Source organism: Hesperophylax consimilis, chromosome 15, assembly GCF_061612785.1.
Source record: "Hesperophylax consimilis isolate HC1 chromosome 15, BYU_Hcon_1.0, whole genome shotgun sequence".
NCBI classification, from domain to species: Eukaryota; Metazoa; Arthropoda; class Insecta; order Trichoptera; family Limnephilidae; genus Hesperophylax; species Hesperophylax consimilis.
The window spans coordinates 17,214,985-17,242,604 of NC_142850.1; the positions used below are offsets into that span (position 1 = coordinate 17,214,985).

The 27,620-nt window shown below is 33.8% G+C and overlaps 1 protein-coding gene across 2 annotated transcripts in view; it reads right to left on the reverse strand.

Moving 5' to 3' along the window:
- Fbxl7 (F-box and leucine-rich repeat protein 7) overlaps positions 1-27,620 on the reverse strand; it is a 204,213-nt gene that overhangs the window by 143,347 nt on the left and 33,246 nt on the right. Inside the window, exon 1 of one of the 2 annotated variants that reach the window (XM_089640004.1) lies at positions 240-284. The exons of the other annotated variant lie outside the window; for it this stretch is intronic. The gene's annotated coding sequence lies outside the window, so the exon portion shown is untranslated. Of the gene's footprint in view, positions 1-239; positions 285-27,620 lie in introns of those variants that run through there. 2 annotated transcript variants of the gene reach the window in all.

Here is a 27,620-nt window from a genome sequence, read left to right on the forward strand (position 1 = left end):
GAGCTTTCTCAAAAGTTCTTGTGTCAGTGTTTCAGACCAATATCTACAAGTTACAAGTATCATTACTTAGATATTTGTGTAGGCTACACAGTAGGTACACATTTAATCAGAAAATAGTGTTTCAACTTTCAACACGCAAAAGCGTTATTTGTTATATATTATTCTTGTTCTTGCTTTGTGTTGGATAATATTAACGTACGATGAAGTTAATATATTTTAATGGTTTAAATTTGTATTACCTTTCAGACCGTGATCTAGCTTTATCTAGCTTCGTGTCCGGTTTTACTCCTTATAAGGTCATTTTCTCACCTGGAATAAGAGATAAAACACAAATTAGCATATATTGCAGTTCATTTATAAAGTGATTAGAATATAAGTTATTCAGGCGCCTTAATGTTTACAAGTAGGCTTTTAATTGTTCGTACTACAGAAGTGTCCAAGCAATTTTTATCAATGTTCCGTTTCTGACCCAACAATGATACACAAGGTAATAAAATAACATTTACACATAATTTTGCATTTACGGTTATACTTGATATGTACAGGGTTTTCCAATAAGAGGTGTTATTTTGATATTCAATCGTAAAATATCAATGGTTTCGTTGCTTGTGTGGCACGTAGCGCCGTTTTGTTGAAATTAAACGTTGTCCAAATCAATACCATTCAATTTCGGCCATAAAAAATCATTAATCATCTCTCGATAGCGCAATCCATTCACCGTAACTGTTGCTCCAGCCTCATTTTCGAAAAAGTAAGGTCCAATGACTCCACCGGACCATAAACCGCACCAAACAATCACACGTTGAGAATAGAGAGGCTTTTCAACAATAAATCTTGGGTTTTCCGAGCCCCAGATGCGAAAATTTTGCTTGTTGACGAAGCCACCGAGGTGGAAATGGGCCTCATCACTCAAGATGATTTGCATTTGATTCACTCAAGTGAATTTTAATAATTTCAATGCGTTGTTGAAGCGTGTATCGTTCCGTTTTTATTAATGACGTAGTTTTTACTTGTCAAATTTTTAAAAATGACAGCTTCAAAAGTAACATCTACCGAAATAGCGGGCTATTCAAAATAACACCTCTTATTGGAAAACCCTGTATATTATACTTTGATTTACTTTACCATTTCAAGTATCTACTATTATTTGAATTCGATATTAATTACGGCGTTGGTATTTTGCCATTACTTATTAGTTTTTTTTTCTATAGATACAATAGACATTATTTTTCTTCTTTTTTTAAACATTTGTTTTATAATACATATCATTATATTTGTATATATATATTCATTTTCAATTTACCTGACGAGTAAATTATTTTACTGTTTTCAGTCTTACTGGTTTTGCAACAAACATGAATTATTAAATGCATATATGAATGAACAATGTACATACTTAATTTATACTTGAAAATTTTCTTTATTTACAATATTTTTTTTTTCGATTTTATGTTAATCTTATTATTAGCATTTGATTTTTATCTTTTTTGTATTTAGTTATTCTATTATCCATGTATTATGTTACACTTACATACATTAACTGTCAATTTACTCTGTAAAAGCCCGATAGGGCCTTAATAAATAATAAATAAATAAATTTGATAATATTTCAGCTTAAATGTGCTTACTTTTAATATAAATAAATCCAAGAGTGACCAACTTACTCTTACGGTAGTATTAACGATGTACAAAAATCTAAAATTCGAGTTCCTTTACGTGATTTTTTTTAAGAATAGTTCTTTCAAAAAAGAAAAAAGATGGCATTCTTTATTTAAAATTCCTTTAAATTTTAAAGATTCGTATTAGGTAGATATTGCATGGAATAGTTTACTTTCGTCAAAGTCAATAATTTATATAAAAAACCCGACGGTAATCCCAGTTGACTTTTTTTTATTTTGAACATTTGCTCAATTAAAGTATACCTAACTGAAACGGAATTAATGCTTTTAGGTTAACATTACGATTTCGTTGATTTTCTAACTGCTCATTTCCAATTTAAAATATTTGTCTCTTGAATATCTCAACCGAGATATCTTACTTCAAAACATTTGGAAAACATTTACTTCAAAGTTTGCATAATGATATATATACATATGCGAACCGAAACGCGAACCGGGCTATGAATTAAGGGAAATTAACGAAGCAACTGCAAGCAGCGTTTCGCGCTATTTGCGGATGCTTCGTTCCTTTCCCATAAGTTGAGGTTCAGGGTATCAATTCTCCAATCCAGGCCGCTCGCAATCGCCTTCGAAGGTACCTAGATTGGTCGACGTTCTTATTCTTGAGTCTCGTTGAAGATACATACTCACATACGTCAAACATCATTCCACTCGAACAACGCGTTGGTCGAACCACTCGGCAGTTCGACTGGCGTATGTATACGTAGCATAATATCGAACAATTAAATGACTGAACTTAAGGGGAACTAGTATCCAAATGGACAGTAATTTAATATACATCTATGGAGCGATTCCCCAGTCAAGTGTAGCTGCGACACGTAATGGTTGTCAGCCGATATTCGGTACTAATTCGTCTTCCTAAGTTAGCATGTAGTATGCTAATATTCGGCCAATCTATATAATTACATTGACTCTCACAGCATGACATAGGTAACTTATCAAACCAATTTGGTTCATATCAAGTATCAGATGGATTGGAACGGACTGGGAGATGAACCAAATGGGACTAGTTTTTAAAAATTGTTGTGTAATGTAAGCTCTTATAAAAATTTCGTTACCAGAAGCCTCGTTCACCTTCGGTAGTAATGCAATAATTAATGTTATGCTAGTGTGAAAATAGTAATGAATAATATGATTAAAAATATATGATAAATATTCGACGCTTGGTCAAGCGGGACATACAGCCCACTTGATACTTGATTAACGACTTGTGTTTGATAAAAACCACTACAGTTCGCACTGTGTAATGCCAACCTATGTCACTTAGCATTTAGCTTGAGTTTGTAAGGCAAATCAAAACGATTTCAATGACTTTGTTAATGCTATGTGTCCCCATTTTGTTTGACAATTTAAAATAAATTGCGAAAAACCAACAACTTAAATAATCATGATTACTTCTTATTTATTACTTACCCATGAGATGAGTAGTAAATATCCGTTTTGACAATTTCATAACTTCCAAAAATTGCGGAAAGCCATAATTTTTAAGGGTTTGAATTTTATATATGGCCTGTCTCATCTATGTAGATCAGGGGTAGGGAACCTTTTTGCCATCGGTTAACGTTTTTGCACATGTAACGCGAGAATGGTTTCCTTTCAATTGCGTCAGTAGATGAGTCCGCAACTCGAATTTACGATGCACATTCATAACAAGAGACTAGTTGAGCTTAAGAGTGATTCTGCGTAAAGAGTCCATAAGCTTAAATAATGGTTATATTAAATACAAGCAAATGGTTTTCCTACAAATTTTGCAGCAAATAGTATACAACTTGAATTTTAAAGTACCCTTGGAACATGAGAATGGTTTACGTCAGCAAATGAATCCGCAACTGAAATTTTATCTATGCATTCTGGTTTTAATTTAAGAATAAATGTGCACACGAGTCTACCAGTCCATCTGCTTTAATTGTAATTGTACTCAGAATACATGAATGGTTTTCCCGCATTTTGCAGAATATGTATGGTCTACAACTAGATTTCTGTAATTAAACATGAAGCCATTACAAATTTATTTAAGTTCTCATGTTTTGAGAGTATTTTTTTAAAGCTTTCAGCTGGCTGCACCAAAAATGCCTCGCGGACCGCATGCAGTCTGCGGGCCGCAGTTTCCCCACCCTGGGGTAGATAGATGAAGAAATACACTTGTCAGTTTTCTTATAGTAAGTATGTAATATTTTTTTTAAAACATCTAAAACACAGTACAATGCAGATCAACAGTAAAAGTTAATATTTTCTTCAAAAAAATGATACTTGGTAAGTCATTCGAACTCATATGAGATGATGGGTTACATTAACAATGAAAATGAGTTTAAATAAACACCCCTTTTAATAAATTATGTATTTAATCATAACCATCATTCCCCATCCGGGCCCGAGCCAAATTACAAAACGAGTTCTGTCCTTCGCCCCGTTCTTGCTACAAGCTGCTGAATTATGTTATGACTTATGAGCTCATGATTAATGTCCCAGGACCAGTCTTGTTACCGTTTTACTCACTAAACTGGTCTTCGGACTTGGGTCAAAGGAATTTCCGCAATTTATGGCGGTTTGTGCGCGTTTTTTAATATGAAATCTACACAAAGCGATCTGATTTATACAAACACTCTGGTATAACAGACCATAAAACTGACATAACATTTTTTTCGGAGGAGAACTAATAGAAATCTGATAGTAAGAGAGGCTAATTAAAAATTTGATGAAATCAAACTTTGCAAATTGACAGAAAACTAAGCTTTTATTTGATTACCAAGCAGACTATGTTTTTAAGGAGCCGAAAATATAAAAATGGGTGATCAATTATTTTAACAGAACGAATGGAAATGCTACGAGCAATCAGGTGTACCTAAGTATAAAATGGTTGTTTCCTCCAGTATTGCTCTAATATGTGAGATAGGAACGATAATTTTAGAGTACAACACAATTTTTTTTTAAATTAATTACACCTTTCGTTCATGGGCAACCCATTGAGTTACAATTTAGAACTAATATTGCATTCATTATTCACAATAAAGAACTTGAAAGAAAAAATTAGGGCAAAAACATACATTCATATTGATCAATAAATGCTTTTATAGTTTTATTATACGTAGAATTAATAAATAGTCATAAAAATTGATCGGCCGGTTCTGACAGAACTTACACCACTACCTCACAGGTCGAAAAAGTAGTTATGACGTCACGCGTACCCTGCCAGAGATTTCGATCATTTTAACGCGCTTTGAAAAAAAAGTAAGCTTTGAAAATTATTTTAACTATGAAAGCGACATTTGCATTAACAAAAAAACTGACTGTTAAGTTGGAATGTTAGTATTCATATATTTTTAATTTTAATTGGCCGGAATTCCTTACTGTCAGACTGAGAGTTATAGAAGACGTGAAGATGTTCGGTGACGACATTTGAAATACAGCCAGGAAATCTAAACCTTTTATCAAATCCTCATCTCACACAAATCCCAACGGCAGCCATTGTTCCACCATCCCTTGGCAATGGGTACTCTTAATGTGATCATCAAAAAACAAATTGCTTACAAATTTTATTCGATCGGTATGGCTTCTAAACTTCATTAATAATTATAAAAGTCAACTGAAGAAGTTAAGCTGGAGTAATGGAGCATACTTACAAGCGGAGCTTACCAGAGCTATGAAGACTGTCGTTTACTTGCTGCTTCACACCACTTCAATGAAGAGTGTCTTGAATTTAATGGAATGACTTATCATAATATGATTTTAAAGACTCTTAATCTCCACGAACATTTTTACAAAATCCCCATATTCAATTTGAATCCAACATCAATATTGATACAACTCTCCGTGTTGAAATACAGCCTCGGATGCAAATGAATTTCTGAATAGGACGTCTGATTAAATCATAATAAAGAACAATAATTCCTCCATAAAGCTCGAGCACCTCTCCACAGCACAACGGAGTACTCCGCGGCAGTCAATCAACTATCCACTCCAAAAGATTGGGAGAGATGCTCTTCAAAATTATAACATATTCTTCGTCCAGCCTTCTCCACACACGGGATAATTAATTGAGCTATTGTTTGGCTAAACGATTTTAATTTCCTATGGGATGGGGCACGATTTTTAATCTCTGTACTATACACAGATAATATGCACAGCTTTCAAAAAAGGCTTCGCAAGTGTTTTCCTCTAGGGTTGGTATTCTGCAAGCAACATGCCACTCAAGCGCCCTGTGCCATCCAATCTTGAGGTTAGTTAGAAAATGATTCTATTTTTTAAATTTAGTACCGCATAAGAGTCCCAACGGCTATCCACCATTTGGAGCCAGTGATGCTTCGTCATCCCCAATGTATGTTGTGAGGCTGAAAGTAGTGGGGAGGGGAAATAGATGGGGAAGAGGAAGTACCTGGTTATTCAGATCTGGTTTCCAAACACGGATAAATTCATACCACGCAACAACGTTTCTCAACTCCTCCAGTGCGAATAATTTGATCAGAATTTTAATAAATTAACAACATTTCATATCAGTAAGTTTTCTCCGTGTGAGACATTCCGAACTCATCTAATGGTACGTATACATTTGCGAACCGAAACGCGAACCGTACCACGAATTACGGGAAAGAAACGAATCAACTGCAAGCGGCGTTTCGCGGCATTTGCGGTTGCTTCGTTTCTTTCCCATAAGTTGAAGCTTAGTTCGGCTCGCGGATGTATACGTAGCATAATATTTGCACTCTATTCTACATAATTTTTTTGTCATTTTAAACAGTTAATAATTTCATAATAAGTAACATTCCAACATATTTATTTGTAAGAAACAAACAGCTTTTACATAATATACAATGATAAATATAAATGTACAAGTTAACTGAAGTCAAGCCACAGAAGTTTCTTATGCTAAAGTTCATTGGAAATGAAGTTTTAATATCTTAAAATTAATTTTGTGTTAAAGGAAGGGGAGAGGAAGAGGAAAATAGGAAGAGGATGGGCGATGCTCCCGATACATTCCATACTCTAATATTAATAATCGATCGTACGCATTACTTCATATCGATATTTCTTTAGATTATTACCAAAAATGTCAATGCTGTAAAATTTTGTATTATATTGTGCACATATACGAGGAATTGGGGAATTTTTTAGAATATTTGTTCTACACGAGGGTAAATAAAATAAATCAGATTATCGGGTTGATCTAGACGGAATATGAAGATTTATTAAATGGGTAAGTTTTGGTGAGTCCCGACCATTATTTAGGATTTTAAACAATAAGATTTGATCAAAAATTACACGTCGTGTTTGGAGGGAGTTAAAATTATGAAATTTAATGGATTCGGTATAATTTGAGAAGTGTAAGTAAAGTTTAAATGTAGCATTGTATATATACTCTTCACCTCAAGTAGTCGATTCAATATTATAATTAAAACATAATAATTAGTATCTAACCACTGTATAATTATTATCGGATCTCTCAAAAAGCAGTAGAAATCAATCTACAAGTAAGAACATTAAATTAACCCGGTTCGAAGCCATTTGGTACATACTCTAGTAACTGCATTAGAGAAAGTTAAACATTAACTGACCGGTTTCACCAATTATGTATCATCTAATAAAACGCCAGCAAAACCATAAAATGAACAAGCTAATTGAGTTTCGTTACTTACTAGCACTGGATTAATCAGCTAATTAAACGTACATGACGCATATACAACAAAAAAAAATAATACGACTGTGTATGAATGAATTGATTTAACGATTGTTGAAGAAGTCGAGGATGCCCGAGGAAGACATCGCACGATAGAGTGAATAAAATACTTTTTCGATATAAGATTTATTTATTTATAAAGTCCGAGTTTATTATTCGGTATTGGAATAAGTTAGTCAAGTTTTCTACCTATTGGGAGTACCTATTTATTTCTTTATATATATACGTTACTGTAACGTATCGTTGTTGTATAGGATAGAATACTGGGCCCTTAATCTCCAATATTCTAACGAGGAAAGGATCTGGTAATATATATTAAATATTCGTAGATTCTTATATAAGGACGCTGTATAATTCGGAATATAATAAACTGACAATACAAGTAACAAGTTGCCTAAAGGCCGTCTATCGAGAGAATGGGCTCTTCGCGACCCGACAATGTAACCGGAGGCCGTTGGTAGCGTTCGGTTATGTTCGGTAGAACCCGAACCTACCTGAACCTTTTAAATCACCCAATACTACAGTTACCCCACGGATAAACTTTTTTTACACTAGCTTCACACCTTGAAAAAATCCTTTGGGGCCTATGTCATATTTGGGGACGCTGTGTGGAGGGTAAGTAATTCTGGGAAGCAAAAATGTATGAGGGGTAGTTAGGAGTCTGGGGGTTAAAGTGTCAAGGAGTGACGGACGTATGACTCCATCCCTCCCACTGCGGTGCAAGGCGATGGGTCGAGAGAGTCCGACCGTAGAGGTCAAAAGGTCTCCCACAACCAGTCTTTCCCGATTCGCCCCACCATGCAGTAGGTGGGCACACGCATCCGTCGCCAAGACCTAGAAAAACCTCACTCCACGAACCCGGGCACCCCTGCTAAGTCATAAAACGTAGCGAGTGACTTGGGATGACCTATAGCAGAGGTATTGGTTATCTAATAAATAGTTCCCAGGGCGGCGGTACGCATACCCGCCTTCCAAATTGTGAAGAGGGTTGTGAAAAACCTTCCCAAAATAACAGAAGAGTGTGTATGGAACGATGTATGAATGTGAATGAGATATGACGTGTGTGCCAATACAGAGTTGTGTGGCGGTTCATTCACTCTGCGTACCCTCCTCACGGAAATGGCGTGATGATTAGGTTGCCGCAACTGGGGTTTTGAACTAGGAACTATACTAAATATACGTCTCTTCTAAAAACAAAGGTATTGCGTTTACCCTAAACCAGCCGTATTTCTCCAATACATGCATGCTATAAATTATTTTTTTTTAAATTGTTCTGGTAAATTAATAAATAAAATTTGTTTATTGTTATTAAGTTTACACAGCAGAACTTGTTTAAAAATAATCTGTTTTAATAAACCCAATAACAATATTATTGAATATATAAAAAATTAAATTAAAAAAAAAAAAATTGTTTATATAATTATTGTCCTTAAGGTTACACGGAAAATACGTTATAATCTATGCGTCAATAGATGCCGTTTACCCTTAAAATGAATACGACCATGTTTCAAGAAAATTAATATTATTCGAATTGCGATATGATACCTGATCCAGCTATCAATCATTCAAAGAGTAATTAATTATATTTTAAAGCTATTTAATTTTTTCGATACCTCTAATTTATTAATAATAGAATATCGATACCATTCAGAATTTTATTATCTTTATCTTTCATCAATGTCTCATTTTGAGCCGCAGTGTTTTCGATTACAAATAGATCTCTCGATGATGAATGCTGAAAATTTACCAAAGGTCAGGATGTTAATAATAGTAAAGAATGCCGGGTTTGAATTCCGTTTGGGTCTCCGCTAAGAGTACTGGATAGTGGGAATGCCAAATAAGCGAAACAAAAAGCAGGACCAAAGATAATATCTGATTCCGGTTTCGTAACCTAAATATTTGCAATTCACCTCCTGTGTTTACTGCCCCGTACTGTACTGGAAGATGGTTTTATTGGGATTGTCGGACGTATTGTGCATTGGGATGAACGAAAGATAAACTAAAGGGTTTTCCAATAAGAGGTGTTATTTTGAATAGTCCGCTATTTCGGTGTATGCCATTAATAAAAATGGAAAGATACACGCTTCAACAACGCATTGAAATTTTTTAAATTTACTATTATTAATTAATTCCATCGAAAAATCATCTTGAGTGATGAGGCCCATTTCCACTTCGGTGGCTTCGTCAAAAAGCAAAATTGTCGCATCTGGGGCTCGGAAAACTCAAGAGTTATTGTTGAAAAACCTCTGTACCCTCAACGTATGACTGTTTGGTGCGGTTTATGGTCCGGCGGAGTCATTGGACCTTACTTTTTCGAAAATGAGGCTGGAGCAACAGTTACGGTGAATGGATTGGGCTATCGAGAGATGATTACTGATTTTTTTATGGCCGGAATTGGATGGTTTTGATTTGAACAACGTTTATTTTCAACAAGACGGCGCTACGTGCCACACAAGCAACGAAACCATTGATCTTTTACGGGAAAACTTTCTTTGAATATCAAAATAACACCTCTTATTGGAAAACCCTGTACCTACCGTGCAAAACGAACTGCCACACATATTTGAACAAGCTATTCAAATATCGTCGTATACATTCACTTCGCTTCAAGAAACTTTTTGAAAATAAACAAGGAATAATGTGAAATTAAAAAACCAATCACCAAATGCGGTACCTTCTAGTGTCACCCCCGTGAACCTTCTCCCTTACCAAACCACACAGAATCCTTATAAATACTGACGCAGACTGTGTCAACGAGAAATGCGAGAATTTCGTTCACATAATTCAACAAAGCTCTTTTTTTCTTTTTGGAGCAAGGTCAGGCATTTCTACTCTAACCCTTGTCGGAAGAATGGTGCTCACAGCGAGATAACACACTTCGTTAGAGCGAGAGCGGTTGCACGTCGCGCGATCTGCGACACAAAGTTATGTCGATTTTATGTTTCCTTATAAAATAAAATAACGGACTTGCTCTAGGGAAACCAATTTCTTCTCTGATTGTCGGTATTCTATTCTTCTACAAATTTTCAGTAATAATAGTTGTTAAAGTATTAATTTTGTTTTATTGCAGAAACAAACAGTGCATAATAACATATAGGACAATAGTTACAAAGTTAAACAAGTTAATACAATAATTGGTACCAATGACATATATGTTAGTACAGGGTTTTCCAATAAGAGGTGTTATTTTGATATTCAATTGTAAAAGATCAATGGTTTCGTTGCTTGTTTGGCACGTAACGCCGTCTTGTTGAGAGCAAACGTTGTCCAGATTAATACCATCCAATTTCGGCCATAAAAAATTATTAATCATCTCTCGATAGCGCAATCCATTCACCGCAACTGTTGCTCCAGCCTCGTTTTAAAAAAAGTAAGGTCCAATGACTCCGCCGGACCATAAACCGCACCAAACAGTCACACGTTGAGGATAAAGAGACTTTTCAACAATAACTCTTGGGTTTTCCGAGCCCCAGATGCGACAATTTTGCTTGTTGACGAAGTACCAAGGTGGAAATGGGCCTCATCACTCAAGATGATTTGCATTTGATTCACTCAAGTGAATTTTAATAATTTCAATGCGTTGTTGAAGCGTGTATCGTTCCATTTTTATTAATGGCGTAGTTTCTACTTATCAAATGTCAAATAATGACAGCTTCAAAAGTAACATCTACCGAAATAGCGGGCTATTCAAAATAACACTTCTTATTGGAAAACCCTGCATTTTAAGGAAGGAGAGAGGTGTGTGTAAGTGTTTGTGTGTGAGTGTTTGTGTGTGAGTGTTTGTGTGTGTGTACGTGTGCATGTGTATACGTGGATGTGTATGTTATGTGTGCGAATTCAGAGTGCTGAAAAAGTTTTTCTTAAAAATACGGAGATAGTTAAACAATATATCGGTATTTGTGCTTGTTTGAATTGAGTTGAATGTTTGAAGGATGCGAGAAATGGGGTAATTGGCTGCCTCGTTTGTTTTATCACTAGTTGTGTAAAAAAGGTTGGTGTGGCGAGTTCTTTTAGATGGGATGTTAAAATATATTTGGGATACAAGTTCTGGGCAGTCTATTTCGTTGTGTATTATTTTATGGAGAATTGTCATGTCAGCTACCGTTCGCCTGGATTTCAGGGATTGGTGATAAACTAGGTACTTAATAAATTTATTTTGTATGCGCTCTATATTATTGACATAATAAATTTATTTGGGATTCCAGACAGGCGATGCATATTCCAGTGTACTTCTGACTACGTGTGCCATTTTCGAGTCGAAATCGCACATAACAGTAAGGATATCGTATATTACATAACTAATATTAAGTAATATACCTATTTGTTTATTACTCTGTACTTAATCTGATTTTACCGTTGGCGCGTTATCTCGGCTTTTACATAGAATAATCTTAAGTCACAAGTGAAAGCTTGAATTGAAGTCTGCTCTGAATATCGTGAGCTTTAAGCTCGTACGATTCCGTATTACGCAACCCATTGTTCAATTCAACACAAGATTTAATAATTTGGTAGATATTTTAAATTAGATAAATTGAAGTGTTTTCAGTGTTTAGACAATCAGGAGTAAGTACCTACAAATAAAGTAAAATTGAACCATATTACAAAGCTTTGATGTCTGCCGTATGATTATTATTTTAGAGGTGGTGGATTCGATCTCGGCGTGCGCAAATAATTAATGAAAAGATATATGTTCTTTTTGTTGTTTGTTTTTGGGGTGTTATGCCGTGTTGCGCTAACTCCTTCTTTAGCCGACGTTTCTGACAGCGTTGCAGTGTCCATCATCAGGGCAGATCCGGTAGATGTGTAATTGTTGTTTTTTTTTTTTTTTGATTTTATGGATTCTTTCGTAATCCTCTAACTAGCTAGGGCTTATAACAATACCCTTCATGTTTCTAGCTGACTAGTACTGCGGCTCATTTGGCTTATTACTATTACCATCTGATGGTTGTATTTACTTGACTGATTTTATATTACATTAATGAGTTTTATGAGGAAAAATTCTTAACTCATAAAACTCATGGTTGTCGAGTTTGTGCTCATTTACTTGGAAGCGATACCGTGCCGCCAGCTTCAATCCACTACGAGCCTGTAGGTATTACAGTACAAGGGAACCTTACCAGAAAAAAACTTACCAGATATATGTTATATCACAATTAATTAATTAAAAATAATATATTATGGCATATTTACGGCATCATGAAAGACAGCTTTCATGATCGAAACATTGCGTTGCTTGAAATGATTTTAGTAGTGTTTTGTGATCAAATATAAATAACCCCACCGTTCTCTTCCTTTCCGATTACAGACACACCACATACCCCGAGTGGAGATGCCGTAGTCTCACTACCTTCACACGGTTGGGACTTTTTAGTATTCACATTCTGTATTACATGAAAAGGTGATAAAAAAATATATTCACCAACACTTGTCGTTGTAAATAAGTTAACCCATTCGATACTAGGTAACGAATGAATGTTTAAAATTCAAACAATGATGAAGTGGAGCAGGTTGACAAAGCGGCGGCATCCCTTTGACTGACCATGAACAAATTTCAAACTAACACTTTCAAGCGTCGGCCACTGATTACGATAAATCTATTCAAAATGTTGTCCAATTCACGGTTCAGCAATCAAATAGAAATAGGCTTACATTATCTAATTAACACCGGGCAACTTTCCAGCAGGAACGCCGCGGGTTTTCAGAGCCAGATTCGGAACAAGTTAGCTAAGAATTGGTTGTGAATCTCATAGTAGTGGAACATTTTACAAGTTGCACGTTCGAATGTGTTTATAATACTTTGGAGTATTGTTATAATCGCCAGTTTAAATGGGTTGTTGGCTAAATGGTTTTGCGGTTCTCCAATCCGCAGAATCCTAGGTTGCGTGATTACTCTCAGTGTGAAATAATGAGAATTTGGATAATTCCAATTTAGTGTTTTATTTTAACAAAACTCATTTATAATATTTTTATGAACAAATAGATCGCGTACGCTATACGAAATTTAGGGCTAACCCGACGGCTAGACTGCTGGAGACAGAATAATATTATTTGCCGCGCGAGGTACCGCGCGCAGGTTTACAATGATACCAGCCTCACAAGAATGTAGGTAAAAATAATGTTGTAGTTATTTTCGGGAGATGTAAACTCCCTATAATTTACCCTACAATACGGTAGGTATCCCATTTTAACACTTCGACACTATTTGATGTGACATTAAATTAAACACATGGCAATTATACCAACGCAATCGTGGAAAACACGCTATTAAAGTACATAATTAAAATGAGAGTCATCCACGGGTCTTTAAAAAAAATTGAAGACATTTTTACATGTATTTCGATATAAAATCCTGCACAAATATGTGTTGTAGGTTCACAGCGTGGGTATCTGCAGTAAAACATGGACACTTAAAACGCTTTAAAACCCATTTTAAACAGAGACACTTTAACTACTTTAAAACCACTAAAACTATCGACAAAGGAAGACATGAACAGCAATAAATTCACTTGATTGCGTTTCTAATGTAACCGCGACATTAATTAACCGGAAATGAAGAGCTCTCAGGTGACATTAGCCGCAAAAGGTCATCGAACGATTGGCATTTGGTCACGGAGAGGGTGAAAGGGCCTACAATTTTATAGCTTTTATGAGAATCGTGGGTATAATCGGGCTTTAACTGTTGCTTCGTCCTGTGAGACCTTACTTACGACTGAGAGGTCACGGATTGTAAAGCTATTAACTAAGTTAACATTCCTCCTAGACAAACTCCTCGTGAACTTATTAAAAAATAATGAGAATCAGCTTGGTTTCTTGGTTAATACACACAATTTTTTTCTTTTAAGAGGTGGAACAGTTATCTAAATAAATGACAGAGCTCCGACACATTTAGATTATATTTTACCGGTGCAGATTTTAAATACATATTTCAGTAGGTACCAAAATGTGGTTCAGCATTAAAAAGTAACGAAGAGGCCGCACACTTTCAATGAAGAAATAGCGTTATGGGCATTTATTTTTTTACTCAAAGTAAGAAGATGCTTTCAAAACAAAAGGTGGCAATTGCTCTAGTATACGGAAGCCGACCTACATTCTCATGACTAGCTAATTTACTAACAAAAAATTGATTACCTACCTGTAGAATAGCTAGACACCAACCGACTCTGCCATTGTAAGATTCTGGTTCCGCTATCATCACGAATATTGTAGAGAACTGTTTTGAATGACACTTTGAGTTTGAACAAAGTTTAAAAAAAAACGAAGTACCTGCCTAGGCAAGCTGAGAATCTAATTTACGAATTCGTTCCAAATCACACTTGTCATGATTTATCTTTCGTTGGTTATACCCATTTGTATAGGTTAACTGCGGCATACCAAGAGTGGGCAGCTGGATTCAAATGCTAGGAAACATTCCATTATAATAATAATATACTATGTTGCATTTTGTATTCACAATCAACCATTTAGGACGGTATGAATTGAAAATCGCAGCTTTTGATTGATCATGATATAAATGTCCGACCAGAGGTGATACTAATTTACCGAGTTTTAACACTATATGGTCGGGCATTTTACCGCCAAATTGGGGAATAATAATAATAACATGGCATTTATATAGCGCAGTTTAGTGTCATTTCACTTCAAGTGCGCTTAACTACTCGTATAACAAACTTAAAAAAAATTGTAATTCAGTATTAGTGGTTCTTAAAATTATTCCTACAGTGTGCCTTACCCAATACAGATCTAATATTATTACATTAAATACACTGTTTATACAAAGTGATGACAAAACTTAGAATAACAATAACAGCAGGATAGGACAAAACACGAATATTAAAACTAAAACATAATATAAAACAGGAGGCAGTTTATGCTCAGATATGAGAATTTTCTGAGCATTAGACTTTCCGCAAAATATTCATATCTTATGGTCTATTTGATATTTTTCGATGAAACTTTCAGTGTTTTACTTTAAAAATATGTTTCTATTTATTTACTCAGCAATGTATGTATAATTTCTTTTTTTATGAACATAATATTTCTACTTTCTTGGGAATCATAGAAAAAACAGTATTTCACAATCGAAATAACGTATCGAAATTTATTCATACCAAATTACAAGATTATTTAGAAATTTTCAATACATATAAAAAAAACTATAACCTAATAGTGCTTCAATGTGTGATAGCGTTCGAAACACTTTCCTTTATGCAGGGGCACATTGCAAAACTTGCACATGTATCGCGTTTCACTGCGTAGTTTGTGAGCGGAACATACGCGACAGCGATTTTATATTTTTTGTTGTGTTTCAAACTCATTGTATTGACAGGTAGATAGATCGGGTACCGCCGACAGTAGAAAACACATGACCCCGCACCCGTTTAGAACCCCTTGTTTACAAGTTCCTTACCGCTTTGCGCAACAAAACGAGTAAACTCGTCTCCCGCGTCTTACAAACTTACAAAAAGGCGTATGACGAGTTTTATCGCTTCCCGCAAAGAATGTGTTAATAAATTGTTAACGTAGCGTATTTTATTTTTCACCGCGGTTCGAACGAATCTACAAGTTTTATTATTTTTACGAAAAGGTTCCCGTGAAGTTTATACAAATTTTACCTTAAAGGCAGTACAGGATTTGGGTAACTATTGTGTTTTTTTACGGCTGTTTCTCCTTGATTCTGTTTACAATGGAAATCGATCATCCCCAACTGAAATCATTTACTAACCGGAAACCTTAAAATTCGAAGTAATTATAATTATATTACAGTGCTAACGTATACCAGACGTCACTCAGGGTTATGAATGGTTCGGAGTAAACTTTTAAGGTGGAAATAATATTATTGCGTTATAATAAGTATTCTTTCACTTGATCGTTCCATGTCTTCTTCGGACTTCCTCGACTTCTTCTGCCGTTTACTTCCACGTCATATATTCTCCTTACAACCTGTCATCCCATTCATCATTATATATTGAGAGGACAATATTGTTACATTAATGTTTCTATAATGTACAAGAATGGTACCTATTAAACTAATTCCAGCCAATTCATTAATATAATAAATAAATAATATAAAATGTAGCAAACATGTAGGGTGACCATGATATACATTGATATTTAGTTAATTGATATGGGTTTAAATAATTCTTGTGATGTTTGGTAATAAGTTGGGTTTTCAAGCGATAGATGGCACCAGTCATAAAGCTTACTCCAGAGTCCGACAGATGTCGCTAGAGTGTAGCAATTGCCTGTGGGATATTATTGCCAGACAACAAGCTTCTAGAAACAGAGAATTACCAACCCTCGTGCAATGAAAAGTGTAGCTAAATCCAGACTTATTTATTGTAACGTAAATAAATGCAATTATTGTAAAGAACCTTTTACTTATCAAAGAGTTCCCAATACATAAATCTGCAAGTAAGCAGAGATATAACAATTATTTTGTCTAAATTTTTGATAAACATATCGTTAAGTTTACGTTAAGTTTAGTTAGCTTCACAAATCCTACAATTATCTCCGCTATTATTATACTATTTAATTCATTTTTCGAAATACAATAATAACAATAAATCGTGAGCATATAATAATTCTTGATTTCAAAATTTAACTTCATCCCTCCATACACTTTCGTCGTATTTATTATTTTTTTGTTATTATTATTCGTACCAGCATTCATTAGTTAAGATTATGAAAGATAGCGTATGGATACACGTAATAGGAACTTTAACTACATAAAATTAAATATACCTACCTTACCACTTGTAATCAACAGTAAACAGACAGTAGTTTTTTGCAGTGCATGTTTGCAATTAGCAGACCTTTATTACACCCGATTGGGTTTGTACAAAACAAAGATGCACATGAAAAAAATATGATAGATGTACGTAGGAAAAATACAAGTATATAGTTACATTATAATACAAAGTTGTTCAGAGAAGTTCGATAAGATTAACATAGTAATTTGATAAAGAGAGTAAAAAAAAGTAAGAAAATAGTTTTTTTTTTAAATCTATTTGACATCCAATCGAGCTGAAACTCGGAAGATAGACTCGTTGTCGATGACAATGCATTCTTTTTACTGTTGGTGGCAATCACGCATTTCTCTGAAATCGGATGATATTACAGCAGTTAATATAAGAAATAAATGTCGGTCGTACCCGATCGGCATTTGGCAAGGTTGTTAGAGCGGTTAACTCCGGTCCTTGAGAAGGGATCGGAGCAATGCTCGGTCAAGCCATTTTTAAAGTTCACAGCAGCTTAAGAGCCAGTCCCTGAGGAGGAAAGTTCAATTCACAGTAAAACCAAAAATAGAATATTTTTCTTTGAAATTCGTCACTGGCCGGCCTACTAGCCGTCGAAAATTGAAAATAGATTTAATGTAGTAAAAAATCGTTTATTTAGGATTTTTTTAATCTATTTTATGTTAAAATTATGACAAACACTTTAAGATCGAATAAAAATTACTTGGACCGTATAGTCACTAATAATTTAAAAAATCAGCTTCTTAAATTCTTCATCTACAATAACTGTAATGCAGCGTGAAATACCTACGTAAGTAACTACATTTTCAGTTTCTCGTTTATGTGCGAGGCGCAGGCAATCACCCATTAAATAAATATTAAATCGATAAATATTGAAAGGCATGTTTTTATTGGTGGTTTAGCGAAACACCATGCGCCACGGGAGGGTTCAAACCCAGCCCTGTCGGAAGCGACTTGCCCCCTTCGGTTACGAACCGAAGTGGAATTTTCATTTCGCAATAACGAACCTGCAAATACATTCGATAATGAAAAAGTAAATTTATTTGAAAATATTCATATGGCTGACTTCAGTACGTTGTACTTTTGTCAAGCGATTGATTTATTTTGAACCCAACAATAATAATTTACATACGTGAATACACACACGCCCATAGTTTGCTTACAATAAATTCTTTTATGCGACTGTATTTTTACGTAGTTACAAGCCAAAATTAATTAACTGTTTAAGTTCTACAGAGGCAGCTCTTAAGTAATTTCTGTAAGGTTCTTTATTTCTTTTAATGAGCATCAGAACATCCAGACCTAACAATCAGAATGATTAGAAATTTGACAATTTTATGATGCAAAAGACGGAAAATTTGAAATACTCAAAGATTGTTTATAAATATTGATTTGATCAAAATATTGTTGATAACAATAAATGTTTTAATGTCTTCCCTACACTATTATTTGGTATTTGAGAAACCTTAACTGTACTTTTATTTTTTTTTACCTTCACAATATAATAATTATGTTTGTATTTTTCTGTTAATTTTATAACCTTAAATATAAAGGTTACAAATCAATGTACACCACAGACATAGGAATTAATAGACGAGAAGATAATGGCGAGGGGTAAAATCAACTGTTGAAGAACGAAGGGAGTGAAGCTGACTGTGATTCGTCAATAAATCAATCTGACAGTAAATAGGCATCTCGCATTATAATATCACCATTTACTTCTTAAAAGTAAAATCTGCTTTTGAATGAATAGACATTTTTACATGGGAGCGCAAATTACTCGCCACGTAATGAACAAATTTGCGAAGTCCAAATTTGGCAAAAAAATTCGGTTCTATTTTCAGAGTCGAATATTTCGTTTAAGTATTTAGTTAAGACACTTTTATAAATGTTCATAATTTACTTCCCAGCAACCAACCAGCTTTGTGTTTCGCGTCCAGACGTTTCTCGATGTGATAGTAACAACTGATTCATATTATACGATGTGAATATGCTTAAAATAATGCTTATATATGGAATGTAATACGACAATTGGGTTTATTCTCTTTTTCACATCTATTTTTACAAGTTTTCATAGTACAAGTCAACATTTTGCCGAGTTATTTCGTAAAATGAACCGATGATGCCTCGACCATAGTTCGCACAAGAATGATGACGTCACGTTTTCAAATTTCACTTGAGGCCATACGCGAGCACAGCCGGCTCCAATGGAACCGGTATGGGGAGTGGGGATAATACGCTTTTAATCACTTAGGGCAGGTCTACTAATATTCATTTGTCTATGATGTACACCATAATATGTATGTATAGTTGTAATGTGTAAACTTTCCTAAATAAAGATATTATTATTATTATTGTTACTGAGATCTCTCGTGCTAACGATTTTATTTACATACTAGATAAGTGTACCCGGCATTGCTGAAGGATATTCTTAGGAGATAGACATATACCATCGTAGACTTTGCTGCAGGCCTTTTTAAGATATACAATTCTGTAGTACATTATTTTGATGTATCTCATGAGGTTTAGCCAGCGTTAGCAATGTAGTGCCCGAAAATATATTTTTATGACTTGATTATAAAACATCGACATTTCTCTACTTTTAATAAATATAATATGCATGTATCATATATGAAAATTTTTCGGAAGAAATTCTCTAAACGACAGTGACAACCCTATCAATAACCGTTGCGTAGTTTCGAAGAACTAAGCGCACAAACTAACGCGGATAGCGACTTAATTTTATACTATTTAGAGATTAAAATTTAATACTATGAATTTATCCAAAGAAATATAAATAATGTAGTGTTGTTTAGTGAGGTTCGGTGGATTTTAATTCTGTCTGGAACCAAACTGCAAAGATATTAGGTAAAATTCCAAAATAATTCACTTAATTCCATTTTACGCCGTTATTTTGTGTTGAGAAATTAGAACAAGATTGCATACCGAAGTCAAGATTAAAAACTATAATTTTCATCCCATACAAAATTACTTAGATGTTGTATGATATGCGCAATAGGTACTTTAATCATGTAACATTTAATATCCCTACCTTATCACTTGTAAAATAATATGTACCTACACGGAGAATAAATATTATTACTGATTTATTAAAATCCTATTGAAAAAGTGATGGCAGGACATTTCCTAATAAAACATTAGTATATTCAGAATATATCGGAACACGTATTCAAGAGACAATACATGGTACTAAGTATGCGTTGACAATAATATAGAATTACAAGTGACAGGTACAAACATACTGAGACAATATATGGTACTTAGTATGCATTGACAATAATATAGAATAGGTTCTAATGGACATGTACTCCTACCAACATTAGGTTAGGTGACATCTTTCTGCATCTCCACAAACCTTACCTTCCGGTAGATCAAAAGCATTTACGGACATAACTTGAGATTTTCAATGTCTGCATCTAAAACCATATTTCATGGAATTCCAATGTCTGCATTCGCCTATTCTTTAGAATTATTTTAAACATAACGAACGTAACACAATGTAGAAGGTTATTAAAAATGTAATATTTCCCACGAATCGCCAAAGGTAAGTATCGTAATACATCATGCTATTTGATTGTTTATCGATAAGTATCATGTTATGTTCCCTATTTACATGTTTAGCGTGGGACGTTAGTTATTGCCTATTATCTTATAGTAGAGCCATCGATATAAACATGAGCTCGCACTCCTCATTGGCTTAGACTAAAAGACCTTCAAATACATCATTTACATTCCAATTAATTCTGTGATCATACCGTGTGTAAATATTATTTTAAAATTGGCTAAATCGTGGTACGTACATTGGATCGCGCACTTACAATATTTTAACGACGCGAAAAATGCAACTGCGAAAATAAATATATGTATAGGAAGGTATAGTATATTTGTGATGTAATCGAAATAACAACATTTAAGGGTCTAATTGAAATTATTCATAAACTGCTCGATCATAGATGGCACTAATTTAATTATTTTAGGAGAAACACACAAAATATGATGAACTAGCAAACGTGTATCCGATGTTGCTCGGGCCGAAATTTGAGCGAGGAATGTCGCACATAGCGAGTGACCAACCGGGCCTTAGGTAATTAGTGATATAAGTAAGTCTTAGTAATATTAATTTATCGTTGTATCTCTTCTGTTTAGATCTAGAGAGATTATAAGAATGATTATGGGCTGGTAATACCAGCTAATAGCTGATAGGCTTTCATAAGAGGCTTAATAATATTAAGTACGTTCATGTCGAAACTTACTTAGATACTAAAAAAACGTACGGCTAGAGACAGAATATAGAAAAAATTCACCGAAACACATAAGCCTGACACACGCTAACTTTGCATGGAATGACAACATGGATTCTGTCTGAGTTATTTTTGGAATAATCAAGAGGTCTGTAAACTTTGTTTTAAACGTATTCCCAAGCTGTTGAATACATTATTTTGTTCACAAACTAGGAAATCCATTTACCTGTATCTATTCACACCAACATGGAGAAAAATGAGTGTTGCTAATTTATCAAACAAGAAAACAAAAAACAAAAATAGGGGATTTTTATAGTACTGAAACAGGAATAAAAAAATGGAGTACCACAGGGAACTGTGCTTGGCCCAATTCTCTTTCTAATATACACAAGCGATTTATGTGATGTTATGATCCCTGGTAAAATTGTATCTTACGCTGATGATACAGCAATAATAGTGAATGGAAAATCCTGGCCTGAAACTTTTTTGAAGGCAACAAAATGTATTACATATGTCTCATCATGGCTAAAAAGTAATAGACTTCTCTTAAACTATAATAAAACATTTTACCTAACCTTCTATAAAAACAAACCCCCCAATAACCTTAAAATTAGAATACATAATGTTAACTGTAATCAAGAAATATGCTCATCTTGCTTCGAACTCGGAAAAGTTGAAAAGATAAAATATTTAGGTATTATTATTGATACAAAATTAAATTTGGCAGTCACAAATTAACAATACCGTCTGTAAATTAAGATATCTTTCATACACATTTTACAGACTAAAAGAAGTGCTCAATGTTGAAAAACTGAAAATTATTTATTTTTCTTTGGTGCAATCTTCACTCATATACGGAATAATAGGATGGGGCGGTGCGCTTCATGCACATATAAAACCTTTACAAATAACTCAAAATTATATCATCAAAGATATGTATAATCGGAAAAAAAAATTTTCAACAGATGAGTTATACAAAGAATCTAAACTATTCTGTCTCCGCAAACTATTTATTTTGCAAACTATGAAATACATATTTAAAAACAAAAATAAATTCGATATAAATGAAAACAGAATCAACATTAGAAATAATAATGTATTTTATACTCCCCAAACGAACACAATACAAATTCAAACACACTGCAGTTTCATTTGACCTCGTACTTTCAATCTTTTACCAAAAAATATTCTATATTATAAATATTAAAAGTGATTACTAAACTTCCTCAATATTTAAAAGAGTTAAAATTATGGCTTTTCAATACAGTAGTTGAAACTTTTTTTATTTAATTTGTATCAATTTATTTTTCTCATTCACCATATATTACAATAAACACTTATAACTTCACTATACACAATTGTAAACACTTTTATACAAACTGCTAAGACAAAATGTAATCTTGTTTTTGTTTTATATGCCCACAGTTTGTTTATTTCTAGGTACAATAATATAATAACTTAAATATATTACCCACGCACAGACTGCGCCTTAGTGGGTTCCCATTATTCGTATTGATTTATATAATATTGTATGTAATTAATGTAAAAATTTGGACAAATAAAGGAATTAAAAAAAAAAGCATTTATCTTATTTTCTTCAGTTAAGTTGTTATTTCCAAGCTCTAAGCTCTAAACTCGTGATAAAAATTATGTTTGCTAAATTCGAGACTGAAAAATGTATTCATGTTTGTTGCCAGAGGTCACCGTCAGAAATATTAACCTTAGGAAATCAAGTATTTCGCAAAAACTTATATTAGGTAGGTATATTTTTATCGAATAATAAGATTTTGAATTCGTATTTTCATTATTTAACAAACTATATATACAGACGGACAGTTGAATTGGTATTTTGAAATCTAAATAAAAATAAGCCACCAGAAAATTTACTACAAATTAACTTCTTAAGGTTGAGCTTGTAAAAATTACACCTCCTATGAATCAAATACTTTTACGTATTAAAAAAACGGTTATTCTAGGAAATAGGTACCTTAATGGGTTTAAGCATTGAAGTTATTCTAGGTAAAATGTACTTGAATGGCTTTAAGCATTGAGGTAACAGGTATTCACGGTAATAGGTACCTCAATGGCTTAAGCATTGAGATTATTCTAGGTAACAGGTACTTCGATGGATTTAAGCATTGAGGTTATTCTAGTTAATAGGTACTTCAATGGATTTAAACATTGAGGTAATAGGTATTCAAGGTGATAGATATCTCAATTGATTTAAGCTTTGAGTTTATTCTAGGTAATAGGTACCTCAATGGCTTTAAGCATTGAGGTTATTCTAGTTAATAGGTACTTCAATGGATTTAAACATTGAGGTAATAGGTATTAAAGGTGAAAGGTACCTCAATGGATTTAAGCATTGAGATTATTCTAGGTAACAGGTACATCAACGGCTTGAAGCTTGCATTCCTCATTTAGCGAATTTCAGCTACAATCACATTCAGTTATCTCATTAAATAAAGTAAAAGCCTACGAGTACAAATTGGCCGTGGAATAGATGAAAAGATCTGGAAAAATGTACCGCAAAAGGCGAGGAATTTTTGCCGGCCATTACGAAACCAAAGTGCCTTATCCAAACACCGAGAGGAACCCAATCCATCACGGAGAAATAGTGGTGTGATTTAAATAAAGTAGCTATAATACTTGATGCATAGAACGCTGGATACCGGATACCTACCTACCAGGGGCGTGCTGGAACTTTTTTACACAACATTTTGTTTGCATCTATTAGGTAATTAGAAACATTTTGTGCGGAAATACTGCAATATTTAATATATCGTGTAGAAGAAGGTAGGTACCTTAACAACAACAAGAATCTTTAAAAACACATGGAAGAGACTTTCAATATCCCCCCAGTTGAAACGTTGCTCCAAATGGCTTTAGTCGAGTTTGGTGAACATATCGGAATAGCCATATATTCCTAACCATCTTCCATCACGTCTTCTTCCTTTACTTACCCCGTTCAGCCCCACTAGATACTCCAACTGTGGATGCCATAGTCCCACAATTAAGTTATCATTATTATATTAATAAATATATTATAAAGAAAAGTTTTTTTTCGAGAAAAAAAAAACTGCCGCATGAAATATGTAAAAGTAGGTACCTATTCCATTTATGAAAATAAGTAAAAGTAAAAGTAGGTACCTATTCCATTTATGAAAATAAGTAAAAGTAAAAGTAGGTACCTATTCCATTTATGAAAATAAGTCAAAGTAAAAGTAGGTACCTGTTCCATTTATGAAAATAAGTAAAAGTAGGTACCTATTCCATTTATTAAAATAACAATTATATTACAGGAGTCTTGAAAATAAATAACCGGAATAGATCTATCTATTTTCAAAATTAAAATGGATGCATTAAAAAGAATCTAGCTTTGAGGTAAAAACAGAAAATCGGTACGTATTTACTCTCGTCTTTGCTATGAAAATAGCAAGAGTAAAAATATGATGATGAGGAATTTTATTGCAAATTATAACTATTTAGTATTTGAAAAAAACACGACATGGATAAAAATTGAGTCCACTCATTTTGTTAGTACTTATTTTAACATGTCTTCTTCTTTCTTTCGCATAACGATAAAATTTTGGAAAATCGCGAAATTTGAGGCCACAACACTCCACTGCTACCACCTACCAGTTAGAATGTTACTTGTTATGCCCGGGAGATAGTGGCCAGGGGCGTACTGGCACCCGAAACCTCCCGTTTGGTCGGGAGCAAACAGAAAAATTCCGTTGAGTTGACTACCGAATGGGATGAATAGATTATTTTTCTTTCTTCCTCTGGATTATTAAAAGTAAATAATACATTACACAAGTATTCCGATGAGTTTGTGACAAATAATTAGTTTGCTTAATAATTAATCTAAAAGCTAACTACTTTTGAATAATAGTTTGATGACCAATACAGTGCAAAAAAAAACAGTGTTTTTACAAAACTATCAGGAGTGTCCTTATTAAAAAGACTTAATTAAGATTTACATATCTCTTTGCCAATCACTGATAGAATTCGGTATTATCGGATGGGCCAGAGCAAATGACAATATCCTAAAATCACAAATTAAAACCTAAAAATGTTTTTAAAAACATTAAAAAGAAATTAAGGTCCCCGTAAGAACTAGGACCGACGAAATCTTCAACAATTTTAACATCATGTCAATTAAACAACTCTATTCTAAAACAAAACTCCTTTGTATTCATAAATAAAAAACACAAGAAATAACAACTACAGGAATAATAACAACTAGCGTACCAGGCACACTACACTTTTTCATATTGAAGCCAATAAAACCAATGCAGCAAACAACTCAGTAATTACTCGCGCAATCACAACTTACACCCACTACGAAAAATTACTACATTTAGACATCTTTCATGATTCCTTTCTAACATAAAAAACTAAATCATTAAATTTCTTAGCATGACATATTTCAAAAATATATTCATATCATTTTTCTAAACTAAGTATTAACAGTCAATTACAATTCGTGATCATATTATAATTCTTGATTTCAATTTATTTATTTTTCTCCACACACTTTCTTCCTTTTATAACAATCTCAGGCGAAATTACGTACTGATATTTTATGGACATATGTAATAGGTACTACAACTATGTAATAACGAAAAATATCCTTAACTGTATCTTATTGTGCTATGTATGTCTTAATAAATAAATAAACTAACATTGTCTAAAACATATCCAAAAAGCAACTACAAATGCAACATTGGGCCAAAAAAACATCCTGTACTACCGTACTAATCATTAAATATTGTAAAATTTTAATCTCAAATAAAAAGCTGGATATAAAACATGTCCATCAAAAATAGAAAATATACTAACACCAAATACTGACTGAAACCGACACAACTCAACGGCATTAAAAACACCACTATTTATAATTACTTCATTTTGTTCATACTACTAAATATTAATATGTATTGTGTAAATTAAATTCTTTAGCATGGGAGATCTCAGAAGGATATGACTATCCCTATTTGCTAAAAAAAAAGAAAATAATAAAATATTTATTTATTTATTTGTACTTACTGGGCTTGGTGAATTTGGTGATATCCAGTGCGGGCCTTGCACAGACCGGTTGGATTAATGACTCCGCTATGATATGCTCATGTCATTCTGGCAGGCTACATTTACATAACGTTTTGACAGAAAAAACCACAAGAAGTATGGGGAAAGATAAGAGGACATACCTACCAATAACAACACTTAATTTTTTGTAAATGGCCCCTGCCACCGCTTCGAATAATCGTGAGATAAACTTAGACGCGAAGAATGTCATAAAGTTATCAATATTGTCGGCCATAGTCGTCGTCCGATTTCACAGCAAAGTGATACCAATGGGGCTAGTCTTAGGCAATTTTAATGCTAATAATTTGCCTAAAATATAGACCTGAAAAATTTTTGAGGCAAATTATTAGCACTAAAATTGCCTTAGACGCGAAGAATGTCTTAAAGTTATCAATATTGCCGGCCATAGTCGTCGTCCGATTTCACAGCAAAGAGATACCAATGGGGCGAGTCTTAGGCAATTTTAGTGCTAATAATTTGCCTAAAATATAGACCTGAAAAATTTTTGAGGCAAATTATTAGCACTAAAATTGCCTTAGACGCGAAGAATGTCATAAAGTTATCAATGTTGTCGGCCATAGTCTTCGTCCGATTTCACAGCAAGGAGAGACCAATGGGGCACGAGTTTTAGGCAATTTTATTGCTAATAATTTGCCTAAAATATAGACATGAAAACACGCGTCTAAGGCAATTTTAGTGCTAATAATTTGCCTCAAAAATTTTTCAGGTCTATATTTGAGGCAATTTATTAGCACTAAAATTGCCTTAGACGCGAAGAATGTCATAAAGTTATCAATATTGTCGGCCATAGTCTTCGTCCGATTTCACAGCAAAGAGAGGCCAATGGGCACGAGTTTTAGGCAATTTTATTGCTAATAAATTTGCCTAAAATATAAACATGAAAATTTTGCGCGAGCTTTGTCATTTACATGCGAGTCAAAGCTTAGCCAATTTTCGTGTAAATATCGCGAATTCAGCATTTTAACATAAGAAAGTAATATTATAATTTAACTAACTACGAGGCCGAGTGGTAACGCAAGCTGACGGTCGGGTTAACATGCGCAAGTTAATTTCATTTGGCATGATTTTAAATAATTTTCACGATCAAAAGTATTATGTTGATTTATTTTTTGGGGTATTATGCGGTGATGCTCTACCACCT